Source organism: Hypanus sabinus, chromosome 25 (genome assembly GCF_030144855.1).
Source record: "Hypanus sabinus isolate sHypSab1 chromosome 25, sHypSab1.hap1, whole genome shotgun sequence".
Classification (NCBI taxonomy): Eukaryota; Metazoa; Chordata; class Chondrichthyes; order Myliobatiformes; family Dasyatidae; genus Hypanus; species Hypanus sabinus.
The window spans coordinates 392,408-407,038 of NC_082730.1; the positions used below are offsets into that span (position 1 = coordinate 392,408).

A 14,631-nucleotide genomic window follows, 5' to 3' on the forward strand; every position below is an offset into this window, starting at 1 on the left:
GGATGGGGGGTGTTGAGCATAAAGTTTCTCTTTATGCTGATGATCTATTACTTTTTCTTTCAAATCTGTCCACATCCTTACTTCCAATGTTTTCACTTCTTGAACAAATTAGCCAGTTTTCTGGCTATAAACTTAATTTACATAAGAGTGAACTTTTTCCAATTAATAAAGAAGCACAAGTATTAGCATTTTGTGACCTCCCCTTTAAAGTAGTTCATAATGAATTTACTTATCTTGGGATTGCAGTTACAAGGAAGTTTAAAGATCTTTTCGTGAAAATTTTGCCAATCTTTTATACACTACAAAACAGAGTCTGTCACAATGGTCACCTCTATCTATGACCTTAGTAGGTCGTATTAATGTTGTTAAAATGTATGTTCTCCCTAAATTTTTATATTTATTTCAATCTATCCCAATTTTTATTTCTAAAACCTTTTTGATTCCTTAGACTCTATTATTTTGTCCTATCTGTGGAAGAATAAGCGTTCTAGAATTAATAAAGTTTATCTTCAAAAATCTAAAAAAGAGGATGACATGGCCTTACCTAATTTTCGTTTATACTACTGGGCAGCTAACATTTGTTGCACTATCTTTTGGTCTTTTTTTTCATAGCCAATCTGAGTGCCCTAATTGGGTAGCAATGGAGCTGAATTCCAATAAAGATCTATCTATCTTTGCACTTCTTGGTTCTGCACTCCCTAGTAGTTTGTCTAGACTAATTGTTAATCCTCTTTTAGACATACTTTGCCAATATGGGCCCAGTTTAAGAAATTTTATGGTTTTTATGGTTTTTCCCTTTCTAGTCCTATCTTACATGATCATCTTTTTCTACCTACTATGTATGATTCAACATTCTATGATTGGTATAGGAAGGGCATTAAACATTTTGAAGATCTTTTTATCGATAATCGCTTCGCATCCTTTCAACAGCTCTCTGCTATGTTCAATCTGCCTAATGCCCATTTCCTTAGATATCTCCAAATCAGACACTTTATCAATCCTTTAATTCCTAACTTCCCTGAAATGCCCGAGAAAAATGCTATGAATTTCTTTCTTTCTATTAATCCACTGGGTAAAGGCTTAATATCATTTATCTGTGATAAATTAGTATCCTTACAGCGTGCCCCTGTGGATAAAATTAGAATGGCTTGGGAGCATGACTTAAATATCCCTTTATCTGATGAGATTTGGGACTCAATTCTCAAATCGGTTAATTCAACCTCTCTTTGCGCTCGCCACTGCCTTTTACAGTTTAAGATTGTTCATTGAGCCCATATATCCAAATCTAAATTATCTTGATTTTACCCTAATATTAGTCCTCTTTGTGATAAATGCAAAAGTGGCGAGGCTTCTCTTGTTCATATGTACTGGACCTGTCCTAGCTTAGAGAAATTTTGGAAAGATGTTTTTATAACTTTATCCTGTATTCTGAATCACCACTTAGAATCTAACCCTTTAATTGCTCTGTTTGGTTTCTTGAGTTCGACTAAATGTCGAATATTATCTTTTGCTTTTCTCCTGGCTAGACGTCTAATCCTCCTTAGATGGAGAGATGTTGCCCTGCCCACGCATGCTCAATGGCTTAAAATTATCATGTCCTGTTTAGACCTTGAAAAAAATCCATTATTCAATTCTTAATTCGGATATAAAGTTTCATAAGGTCTGGGGACCTTTTATTGAGTATTTTCATAATTTTCCTCTTAATTAAGTTTTTTTTTCAGTCCTTTGCTTTCAGCTCTTTTTTTTGGTAGTAGGCATTATTATCTTCTGTTTTCAGGTGTATTTACAGTTTTGGGGGTTTGAATGTTCTGATTTATATTTTCTACATTTTGTTTTGGTAGGTCTGGAGTTTTTTTGTTGTGGGGCTTGGGGAGGATATTAACTTTACATGACTTCAACTTGGGTGCTTTCTCAATGATCTTATTTTGTATTATATTACTATTGTATGTTTATCTTGCACTGTACTAATTTTCTACTTTGTTTTGGGTTTTTTTTATTTGTAGTGTTGTAGAAAATGCATTAAAAGTCAATTAAAAATTTTAAAAAGCAGCTAGAGCTAAAAGAAAAATTTTAAAAATTCGTAAGGGAGATGGTAGTTTAGCATGTAATTATGAAGATATTAATAAAATTTTTCAAAACTTTTGTATTGAACTTTATAAATCTCAGTTTCCAGTTGATTCTTCTAATATGAATGCCTTTTTACAAAAGATCGATTTTCCTTGAATTTCTGTTGAATATCAACAAACTCTTGATGCTCCTATTACTGAAAGTGAAAGGCAGAAAGCTATTCTTTCAATGCAGTCTGGTAAAGCTCCTGGACTGGATGGTTATTCTGTAGGATTTTATGAAAAATTTGAAAAGTTGCTCACTTCATATATGTTGGAGACACTTAAAGATTCTTTTTTGATAGGAGAATTACCTCCCACATTTTATGAATCTTCTATTTCTTTAATTCTTAAGAAAGATTAGGACTCTAATGACTATGCTTCATATAGACCGATTTCATTATTAAATGCGGATGCTAAAATTCTTTCAAAAATAATGGCTAATCAGCTGGAGGATGTTCTAGCTAAAATTATCTCTCAAGACCAAACAGGTTTTGTAAAGGGCCGTTATTCCTTCTCTAATGTTCAGAGACTGTTATATGTTATATATTCATCCTTTTCCAAGATTCTCCAATGTGCTGCCTCTCATGATACTGAAAAGGCATTTGAAAGAGTTGAATGGAAATTCTTATTGAATGTTTTAGAGAAATTTGGCTTTGGTATTAATTTTAATAAGTGGATTAGAATGATATATAAAAGACCTATTGCTACTGTTATTATTAACAAATGCAGATCTCCTTTTTTTTGGCTTTCACAGGGTACGAGACAAGGATGTCCGTTAAGTCCTTTGTTATTTAATTTGGTCCTGGAACTCTTGGCTATTGCACTTTGTGAAGCTAAAGATATTCATGGAATTTTCATAAATGGGACTGTTCATAAGATCTCCCTTTATGCTGATGATCTTTTAGTTTATATTTCGAATCCTGAAGAATCCATTCCTAGTTTATTGAAACTATTAAACAATTTTGGAAAGTTTTCAGGATATAAGCTAAACCTTTATAAAAGAGAATTATTTTCCCTAAATGATTCTGCTTCTATATATGATGATGTTCCTTTTAGAGCTACAGACTCATCTAAATATTTAGGTATTATTATCACTACAAATCATAAAGACCTTTATAAAGCTAATTTGATTCCTTTTAGTGGATTTTATGAAGCAATTATTTTGTAGATGGAATCCACTTACACTTTCGTTAGTTGGCTGAATTCATGCAGTTAAAATGATGATTTTACCAAAATTTTTATATGTATTTCAAAATTCCCCTTTTTTTAAAACTAAGAAGTTTTTTGATCAGGTTGACTCTATTATTTCATCTTTTGTTTGGAATAATAAAAGAACAAGAATTGGTAAATATAATTTACAAACATTTTTTTTAAATGGATGGTTTGCTTTGCCTAATTTAAGAATGTATTATTGGGCTGTTAATATACGATATATGTGTTTTTGGTTATATTGGGCTGATAGAAATGAATGACCACCTTGGGCTGATTTGGAATTGAATGCTGTGAAACAGTTTCACTTAATCTCATTATTAGGAGCTTCTCTACCTGTAAAACTGGCCAAAATTACTAATTTAAATTTATATCCTGTGATTAAGCACTTGTTACGAATTTGGTTCCAGTTTCATAATTATTTTAATCTCAAAAAGTTTAAACTTTTTAGTTTAATTTATCGAAATTATTTATTTAAACCTTCATTAAGTGATCCTACCTTTCTTCTTTGGAGGAATAAAGGAGTTTATTCCTTTACAGATCTGTTCCAAGATGGCCGATTGATGTATTTTGAGAAATTAGTAACAAATTACTCTCTCATATTCACATTTCCTGCAATATCTTCAGGTCAGACACTTCTTACAAAAATACTTAAGTAATTTTCCATATATACAAGATTCTGACCTGTTCGATATTACTTTAAAAATGAATCCTTTAGTGATGGGTTTTATTGGAAAAATTTATAATTTATTGTTACAACAGTGTAATTACCCTTCACTTAAGATTAAGCAAGATTGGGAGAAAGAGCTTAACATGACTCTGATAACAGAAGATTGGTTGCGGATTTTGTAGTTGGTTAACTCTTCTTCGATTTATGCCAATCACTCTTTAATTCAATTTAAAATTGTACATCGATACTACTTGACAAAGGAGAGATTGTCTAAAATGTTTCCTAATGTTGATAGTGTGACAGATGTAAAACCGAGACAGCCGCATTGACACATATGTTTTGGTCGTGTTCTGTACTGAAACATTTTTGGAAGACTATTTTTTCTACAATTTCCAAAGTTTTAAAAATTAATTTACAATCTAATAAATTGACAGTTTTGTTTGGTATAATCCCTCAATATATTCATGGTATTTCTCCATCAGACTAACATGTAATTGCATTTGTTACATTATTGGCCAGAGGGCTATTCTATTGAAATGGAAAGTTGCTTATACTCCTACTTTGATACAATGGTTTTCTCAGGTGATAATATGTCTCAGTTTGGAGAAAATCATGTCGAACTTTTGATCCTCGATTTGATTTTGAGAAAAGGTGGGGCTCATTTGCCTGTTACTATCATCTGATTTGAGTTAATTAATATGGTTTCCTTCTGATTTTTCTTTATGTGGATTTGAGTTGGCAGACTGATGTTTTATTTTATGGAAGCTAGTATAATGTATAGCTCCGGGGTTGTGCTCCCAATGGGTTTTTTTTGGGTTTTTTTTTTCCAGTTAGTAGGGGTTCTTTTTTTTCCTTCATTTTTTTTTCAAAAAAATAAAAAAGAAGGGGAAAAAAAAGAAAATGAGTGAAACTCCCTCTACATTGATCATCACACAGTCCAGGGCATTGTTTAGACAGAGTGAATTTCCCATGGCACTGTCCCATCACACACTCCCAGGGTCAGGCACAGAGTAAAGCTCCCTCTACATCATCTATCACACACTCCCATGGCACAGCTCAGTGACTGAAGCTCCCTCTATAGTCCCTATCACACACCCCCAAGGGTTTGGGTTAGTCACAGATGAAGCTCCTTCTGTATTCTCCTATCACACACTACCAGAATCAAACACAGAGAAACATCAAAAACATAAAAAACCAAAAGCACAATACAGGCCCTTTGGCCCACGATGCTGTGCCAAACATGTACTTACTTTAGAAATTACCTCAGATTACCCATAGCCCTCTATTTTTCTAAGCCCCATGTACATATCTAGGAGATTCTCAAAAGACCCTATTGTATCTACCTCCATCACAGTTGCCGGCAGCCCATTCCATGCACTCACCACTCTCTGCATAAAAAACTTACCCCTGACATCTCTTCTGTACCTACTTCCAGGCACCTTAAAACTGTGATCTCTAACGTTAGCCATTTCGGCCCTGGGAAAAAGCATCTGTCTAACCACATGATCAATGCTTCTCATTATCTTGCAACACGAGTGAATCTGCAGATGCTGGAAATAAATAAAAACACACAATGCTGGCAGAACTCAGCTGGCCAGACAGCATCTATGGGAGGAGCTAGTGACGATGTTTCGGGCCAAAACCTTTAATCAGGACGGTGCTCCTGATAAAGGGTTTCGGCCCGAATCGTCATCACTACCTCCTCCCATAGACGCTGTCTGGCCTGCTGAGTTCTGCCAGCATTGTGTGTTTTTACTTCTCATTATCTTACACGCCTCTATCAGTCACTTCTCATCCTCCATCACTGCAAGGAGAAAAGGCCCAGTTCACTCAACCTATTCTCATAAGGCATGCTCCCCAATGCAGGCAACATCTAAATCTCCTCTACACCCTTTCTATGGTTTCCACATCCCTCCTGTAGTGAGGCAGCCAGAACTAATAACAGTACTCCAAATGAGTCCTATATAGCTGCAATATTACCTCTTGGCTCCTGAATTCAATCCCAAGATTGATGAAGGCCAATGCACCGTATGCTTTCTTAAATTGCAAAGCAGCCTTGAGTGTCCTATGAACTCGGACCCCAAGATCCCTCTGATCCTCCATGCTGCCAAGAGCCTTATCATTAATACTATATTCTGCCATTATATTTTGACCTACCAAAATGAACCACCTCACACTTATCTGTGTTGAACTCTATCTGCCACTTTTAAGCCCAGTTTTGCATCCTATCAATGTCCGGCTGTAACCTTTGACAACCCTCCACACTATCCAAAGCACCCCAACAAATTTACTAACCCATCAGCAAATTTACTAACCCACCCCTCCACGTTCTCATCTAGGTCTTTATAAAAATCACGAAGTGAAGAGGTCCCAGAACAATGGGAGAAGTCAGAGAGTGGTAGTGGAGGATTGCTTCTCTGAGTGGAGGCCTGTGACTAGCGGAGTGCCACAGGAATCAGTGCTGGGTCCATTGTAATTAGTCATCTATATCAATGATCTGGATGATAATGTGGTAAAGTGGATCAGCAAATTTGCTGATGATACAAAGATTGGAGGTGTAGTGGACAGTGAGGAAGGTTTTGAAAGCTTGCAGAGGATTTGGACCAGCTGGAAAAATGGGCTGAAAAATGACAGATGGAGTTTAATACAGACAAGTGTGAGGTATTGCACTTTGGAAGGAAAAACCAAGATAGAATATAAAAGGTAAATGGTAGGGCAATAAGAAGTGCAGTACAACAGAGGGATCTGGGAATACAGATACAAAATTCCCTAAAAGTGGCGTCACAGGTAGATAGGGTAGTAAAGAGAGTTTTTGGTACGTTGGCCTTTATAAATCAAAATACTGAGTATAAGAGTTGGAATGTTATGGTGAGGTTGTATAAGGCATTGGTGAGGCCGAATTTGGAGTATTGTGTGCAGTTTTGGTCACCAAATTACAGGAAGGATATTAATAAGGTTGAAAGAGTGCAGAGAAGGTTTACAAGGATGTTGCTGGGACTTGAGAAACTGAGTTACAGAGAAAGGTTGAATAGGTTAGGACTTTATTCCCTGGAGCATAGAAGAATGAGGGGAGATTTCATAGAGGTATATAAAATTATGATGGGTATAGATAGAGTGAATGTAAGCAGGCTTTTTCCACTGAGGTTAGGGGAGAAAAAAACCAGAGGACATGGGTTAAGGGTGAAGGGGGAAAAGTTTAAAGGGAACATTAGAGGGGGGCTTCTTCACACAGAGAGTGGTGGGAGAGTGGAATGAGCTGCCAGATGAAGTGGTAAATGCGGGCTCAGTTTTAACATTTAAGAAAAACTTGGACAGGTACATGGATGAGAGGGGTATGGAGGGATATGGTCCAGGTGCAGGTCAGTGGGACCAGGCAGAAAAATGGTTCAGCACAGCCAAGGACCAAAAGGCCTGCTTCTGTGCTCTAATGTTCTATGGTTCTAACAGATCCCTGAGGCACACTACTGGTCACCAATCTCCATGCAGTATATGACCCATCTACAATCACTCTTTGCCTTCTGTGGGCAGGCCAATTCTGGTTACACAAAGCAAGGTTCCCTTCGATCCCATGCCACCTTACTTTATCAATAAACCTTGCATGGGGTGCCTTATCAAATGCCTTGCTGAAATCCATATACACTACATCTACTGCTTTACCTTCATCAACGTGTATTGTCGCATCCTCAAAAAATTCAATCAGGCCTGTAAGGCATGACCTGCCTTTGACAAAACCATCCTAGTCATATTATGCCCCTCCAAATGTTTATAAAACCTGACTCTCAGGATCTTCTCTGTAAATTTACCAACCACTGAAGTAAGACTCACTGGTCTGTAATTTTCTGGGCTATCTCTAATCCCTTTCTTAAATAATGGAACAACATTAGGAACCCTCTAATCCTCCGGAACCTCTCCTGTCTCCATTGATGATGCAAAGATCATTGCTAGATTCCGCAATCTCCTCCCTCACCTCCCACAGTAGCCTGGGTATATAACCATATAACCATATGACAATTACAGCACGGAAACAGGCCATCTCAGCCCTTCTAGTCTGCTGAACCTTTACTGTCACCTAGTCCCACCAACCTGCACTCAGCCCATAACCCTCCATTCCTTTCCTGTCCATATACCTATCCAAGTTTGCTTTAAATGACAATATCAAACCTACCTCTACCACTTCTACTGGAAGTTCATTCCACACAGCTACCACTCTCTGAGTAAAGAAACTCCCCCCCATGTTACCCCTAAACATTTGCCCCCTAACTCTCAACTCATGTCCTCTTGTTTGACTTTCTCCTACTTCCAATGGAAAAAGCCTATCAACATCAACTCTATCTAACCCCGTCATAATTTTAAATACCTCTATCAAGTCCCCCCCTCAACATCCTACGCTCCAAAGAATAAAGACCTAACTTGTTCAACCTTTCTCTGTAACTTAGATGCTGAAACCCAGGTAACACTCTCGTAAACCTACTCCGTACTCTCTCTATTTTGTTGGCATCTTTCCTATAATTCGGTGACCAGAACTGTACACAATACTCCAAATTTGGCCTTACCAATGCCTTGTACAATTTTAACATTACATTCCAACTCCTATAATCAATGCTCTGATTTATAAAGGCCAGCATACCAAAAGATTTCTTCACCACCCTATCCACATGAGATTCCACCTTCAGGGAACTATGCACCATTATTCCTAGATCACTCTGTTCTACCGCATTCTTCACTGCCCTACCATTTACCATGAATGTCTGATTTGAATTATTCCTACCAAAGTGTAGCACCTCACACTTATCAGCATTAAACTCCATCTGCCATCGCTCAGCCCACTCTTCTAATTGGCCTAAATCTCTCTGCAAACTTTGAGAACCTACTTCATTATCCACAACACCACCTACCTTAGTATCATCTGCATATTTACTAATCCAATTTACCACCCCATCATCTAGATCATTAATGTATACGACAAACAACATTGGACCCAGTACAGATCCCTGAGGCACACCACTAGTCACCGGCCTCCAACCTGACAAACAGTTATCCACCACTACTCTCCGGAATCTCCCATCCAGCCACTGTTGAATCCATTTTACTACTTCAATATTAACACCTAAAAATTGAACCTTCCTAATTAACCTTCCATGTGGAACCTTGTCAAAGGGCTTACTGAAGTCCATATAGACAACATCCACTGCTTTACCTTCGTCAACTTTCCTAGTAACCTCTTCAAAAAATTCAATAAGATCTTCCAAACTTTACCTTCCACGCACAAATCCATGCTGACTGTTCCTAATCAGACCATTTCTATCCAGATAGTTATGTATACCATCTCTAAGAATACATTCCAATAATTTACCCGCCACTGACGTCAAACTTACAGGCCTATAATTGCTAGGTTTATTGTTAGAACCCTTTTTAAATAATGGAACAACATGAGCAATACGCCAATCCTCCGGCACCATCCCCGTTTCTAATGACATTTGAAACATTTCTGTCAGAGCCCCTGCTATTTCTACACTAACTTCCCTCAAGGTCCTAAGGAACATCCTGTCAGGATCCGGAGATTTATCCACTTTTATATTCCTTAAAAGTGCCAGCACTTCCTCCTCTTTTATTGTCATAGTTTCCTTAACCTCCCTACTTGTTTCCCTTACCTCACACAATTCAATATCCTTCTCCTTAGTGAATACAGAAGAAAAGAAATTGTTCAAAATCTCCCCCATCTCTTTTGGCTCCACACATAGCTGTCCACTCTGATTCTCGAAGGGAAAAATTTTATCCCTCACTATCCTTTTGCTATTAGTATAACTGTAGAAAAGCTTTGGATTTATTTTCACCTTACTTGCCAAAGCAACCTCATATCTTCTTTTAGCTTTTCTAATTTCTTTCTTAAGATTCTTTTTACATTCTTTATATTCCTTGAGCACCTCATTTACTCCATTCTGCCTATATTTATTGTAAATCTCTCTCTTTTTCCGAACCAAGTTTCCAAAATCCCTTGAAAAACATGGCTCTCTCAAACTTTTAATCTTTCCTTTCAACCTAACAGGAACATAAAGATTCTGTAACCTCACAATTTCACCTTTAAATGACCTCCATTTCTCTATTACATCCTTCCTATAAAACAAATTGTCCCAATCCACTCCTTCTAAATCCTTTCGCATCTCCTCAAAGTTAGCCTTTCTGGAATCAAAAATCTCAACCCTGGGTCCAGTAACTATCCTTCTCCATAATTATATTGAAACTAATGGCATTGTGATCACTGGAATGGAACATACCCAACACATACCTCTGTCACCTGACCCATCTCATTCACTAACAGGAGATCCAACGCTACCCCTTCTCTTGTTGGTACCTCTATGTATTGCTATAAAAAAAACTATCCTGCATACATTTTACAAACTCCAAACCATCCAGCCCTTTTACAGTAGCTTGTCCAGTCCCGGTGACTTATTCAACTGGATGCTTTCCAAAAGCTCCAACACATGCTCTTTCTTAATGTCTATATACTTGAGCTTTTCAGTCCACTGCAAGTTATCTCTACAATTGCCTAGGCCTTTTTCCATAGTGAATACTGAAGCTAAGTATTCATTAAGTACCTCCGCTATCCCCTGTGGTTCCATACCCACTTTTCCACTGTCATGCCTGATGGGTCCTTTTCCTCTTATCCTCTTGCTCTTCACATACTTTTAAAATGCCTTCTGGTTTTCCTTAATCCTGCTCACCAAGGCCTTCTGATGGCCTCTTCTGGCTCTCCCAATTCTATTCTTAAGTTCCTTCCTGCTAGCCTTATAATTTTCTAGTTCTCTACCATTACCTAGTTTTTTGAACATTTCATAACCTTTTCTTTTCTTCTTGACAAGATTTTCAACAGCCTTTGTACACCATAGTTCTTGTACCCTACCATCCTTTCCTTGCTTCATTGGAACGTACCTATGCAGAACACCATGCAAATATCCCCTGAATATTTGCTACATTTCTGCCATATATTTCCCTGAGAACATCTGTTCCCAATTTATGCTTGCAAGTTCCTGCCTGATCGCTTCATATTTCCCCTTCCTCCAATTAAATGCTTTCCTAACTTGTCTGTTGCTATCCCTCTCCAAGCTATGGTAAAGGAGATAGAATTGTGATCACTACTTCCAAGATGCTCTCCCACTGAGAGACCTGACCAGGTTCATTTTCCAATACCAGATCAAGTACAGCCTCTCCTCTTGTAAGCTTATCTACATACTGTGTCAGGAAACCTTCCTGAACACACCTACAAACTCCACCCCATCTAAACACCTTGCTCTATGGAGATGCCAATCAATATTGGGGAAATTAAAATCTCCCATCACAACAACCCTGTTATTATTGCATCTTTCCAGAATCTGTCTCCTTATCTGCTCCTCAATATCCCTGTTACTATTGAGGGGTTTAAAAAAAAACACCCAGTAGGGTTATTGACCCCTTGCTGTTCCTAACTTACACCCACAGAGACTCAGTAGATGATCCCTCCATGACTTCTTCCTTTTTTGCAGCCATGACACTATCTCTGATCAGCAGTGCCATGCCCCCACCTCTTTTGTCTTCCTCCCTGTCCTTTCTGAAACATCTAAAGCCTGGCACTCTAAGTAGCCATTCTTGCCCTGAGCTATCCAAGTCTCTGTAATGGCCACAACATCATAGCTCCAAGTACTGATCCAAGCTCTTAGTTCATTAGCTTTGTTCATGATACTCCTTGCATTAAAATAGACACATCTCAAAGCATCAGTCTGAGCGTATTTCTTCTCTATCACCTATCTATCCTCCCTCTCACACTGTCTACAAGCTTTTCTTGATTTGTGAGCCAACCGCCTCTTCCTTGATCTCTTCAGTTTGGTTCCCACCCCCCAACAATTCTCATTTAAACTCTCCCCAACAGCCTTAGCAAACCTCCCTTCCAGTATATTGGACCCCTCAGACTCATGTTCAACCTGTCCTTTTTGTATAGGTCACTCATGCCCCAAAAGAGGTCCCAATGATCCAGAAATCTGAATCACTGCTGCCTGCTCCAATCCCTCGGTCACACATTTATCCTCCACCTCACTCTATTCCTTTACTCACCGCTGCGTGGCACAGGCAATAATCCCAAGATTGCTACCTTTGTGGTCCTGCTTCTCAACTTCCCTCCTAACTCCATGTAGTCTGTTTTCAGGACTGCTTCCCTTTTCCTATCTATGTTGTTGGTACCAATATGTACCACAAACTCTAGCTGTTCACCTTCTCACTTCAGGATGTCGTGGACGCATCAGAAGCATCCTGGACCCTGACTCTTGGGAGGCAAACTACCATCTGTGTTTCTTTCCTGTGTCCACAGAATCGCCTGTCTGAACCCCTAACTGTAGAGTCCCCAATCACTGCTGCTATCCTCTTCCTTTCCCTACCCTTCTGATCCACAAGGCCAAATAATGGGCCAGAGGCATGTTACCATCTGTGTTTCTTCCCCCAGGTAGGTCGATCTCCCCACAACAGTACTCAAACAGGAGTACTTATTGTTAAGGGGGACAGCCACAGGGGTACTCTCTAGTATCTGACTCTTGCGTTTCCCTCTCCTGACTGTTACCAACCTATCTGTCTCCCGAGGCCCTGCTGTGACTACTTGCTTACAGCTCATCTCTGTCACCTCCTCATTTCCCCTGACCAGATTAAAGGTCTTTGAGCTGCATCTCCTGTTCCCTAACCCTGTCCCTAAGGAGCTGCAGCTTGATGCACCTGGCATTGATGTGGCCGTCCAGGAGGCTGGGAATCTTCCAGACATCCCACAACTGACACACAGTACAGAACACCAGACTCACAGACATACTTCCTATTCCTATCCTTCACAAGTAATTTACCTCGCCTTGACCCATTATTGCCGAAGCCCAGTTGAGTCAAAGCTCTCCTACTCTGTCTCCCTCTACTCTAGTGCCCGCTCTATAAAGCTGTCTTCTTTTTAAACTCTTCCCACCAGCCCACATGTCAACTTGCTGACATCCACGCGCCTGCGCAGTCATTCCTCGATCACCTTCTACACTATCCTATCACACACTCTCAGAGCACAGGTCAGCCAAAGAGTGAAGCTCCCTTTACTCTGTCCCATCACATACCCCAAGGGCACAGGTTAGACACACAGTGAAGTCCCCTCTGTATTGTCCCATCACACGCTCTCAGGGCATGGGTTAGATACAGAGTGAAACTCCCTCTACACTATCCCGTCACTCACTGCAAGTTCAGATGCCGTGTAAAGCTCACTTTACACTTCCCAGTCGCACACTCCCAGAGCATTGGTTAGACACAAAGTTAAGCTCACTCTACACTGACTCCCACACTGACCTCTGTCTGTGATATCCTGCTGTCAATAGAATGGCCAGTGAAAGGTACAAGAACTACACCTAGTTTCCAGGACACGATCATGGTACAGAGCTTGGCACTAGTGCTGCCATCCCTCTCCACCCATTGGCAATTTCTGGTGTGGCTGGCATTGTCCCAGCTGCCCAGACTAGTGAATATTGCCCATACTGTGATATACAGCAAGTGGCATGTTACAGCAAGAAACATGTGCATTGCATATTTCTTCTTTCCGCAGGAAGCTAAATAAATTTGGTGTATTCCATTAAGCCTTATCAGTTTTGATTAATGCACCATAAAGAGCATTCCGTCTGAATATACAACAGGTGGGTATTGCTGCTACTCTGCATGTGACTGCAAGAAACAGCAGAGAATTATGGACACAGCTCAGCACATCAAAGGAAACAGCCACCCCTCTAGGGACACTGTGCATACTCCTTGCTGCTTTAATAAAACAGTCAGCATAATCAACAACACCACCCACACCAGACATTCCCTCTTCTCCCTTCTGCCATTAGGCAGAAGATACTAAAGCCTGAAAACATATACCATAAGCTCTAGAACATTGCGATCTCATTGTTAATCAAACTCTTGAATGGATGTCTTGCACCATAAGATGTACTCTTGACCTCACAGTCTACCTCATCTTGTCTTGCACTTTATCATATATCATTTTATGCTTTTCAAGCTCAGTGCTCTGTGTAATGATCTGATCAGTACGAACACGAGGCATGACAAGCTTTTCACTGTATCTCAGCACATGTGACAACAATAAACCAATACCATATCCAATGAGCTTGGGCTGTGCATGGGGATGACGATACCGGAAGGAGCTGCCCTCACTGCAGCACTGCTATCTCCACCTCCCCAGATGTCCTGAGATTGCATCACTGCCCCCTTCCCTGCCCTGTGCCCAACTTGGGAAAGAGGACTGAGCAATCAGAATGATTCATTCATTCCACTGGGGCAGAGGCTAACCATTTTTTAAAGACCACCCAATAGTAACAGGGACATCAAGGAGCAATAGGGAGACAGATTCTGGAAAGGTGTAATAATAAGTGTTGTTGTGGTAGGAGATCTTAATTTCTCAAATACTTTAGGAATGATTTACAGTGGACTGAAAAGCTTGAGCACATAGATATTAAGAAAGAGGATGTGTTGGAGCTTTTGTATTAATGGTAAGACTCTTGGCAGTGTGGAGGATCAGAGGGATCTTGGAGTCCAAGTCCACAGGACACTCAAGGCTGCTGCACAGTTTGACTCTGTGGCTAAGAAAGAATACAGTACATTGGACTT

General features: G+C 39.5%; 1 protein-coding gene across 3 annotated transcripts in view; it reads right to left on the bottom strand.

Moving 5' to 3' along the window:
* The window catches only part of LOC132380908 (kin of IRRE-like protein 1), a 210,246-nt gene that overhangs the window by 36,230 nt on the left and 159,385 nt on the right, over positions 1-14,631 (bottom strand). The gene's annotated exons all lie outside the window — the stretch shown is intronic.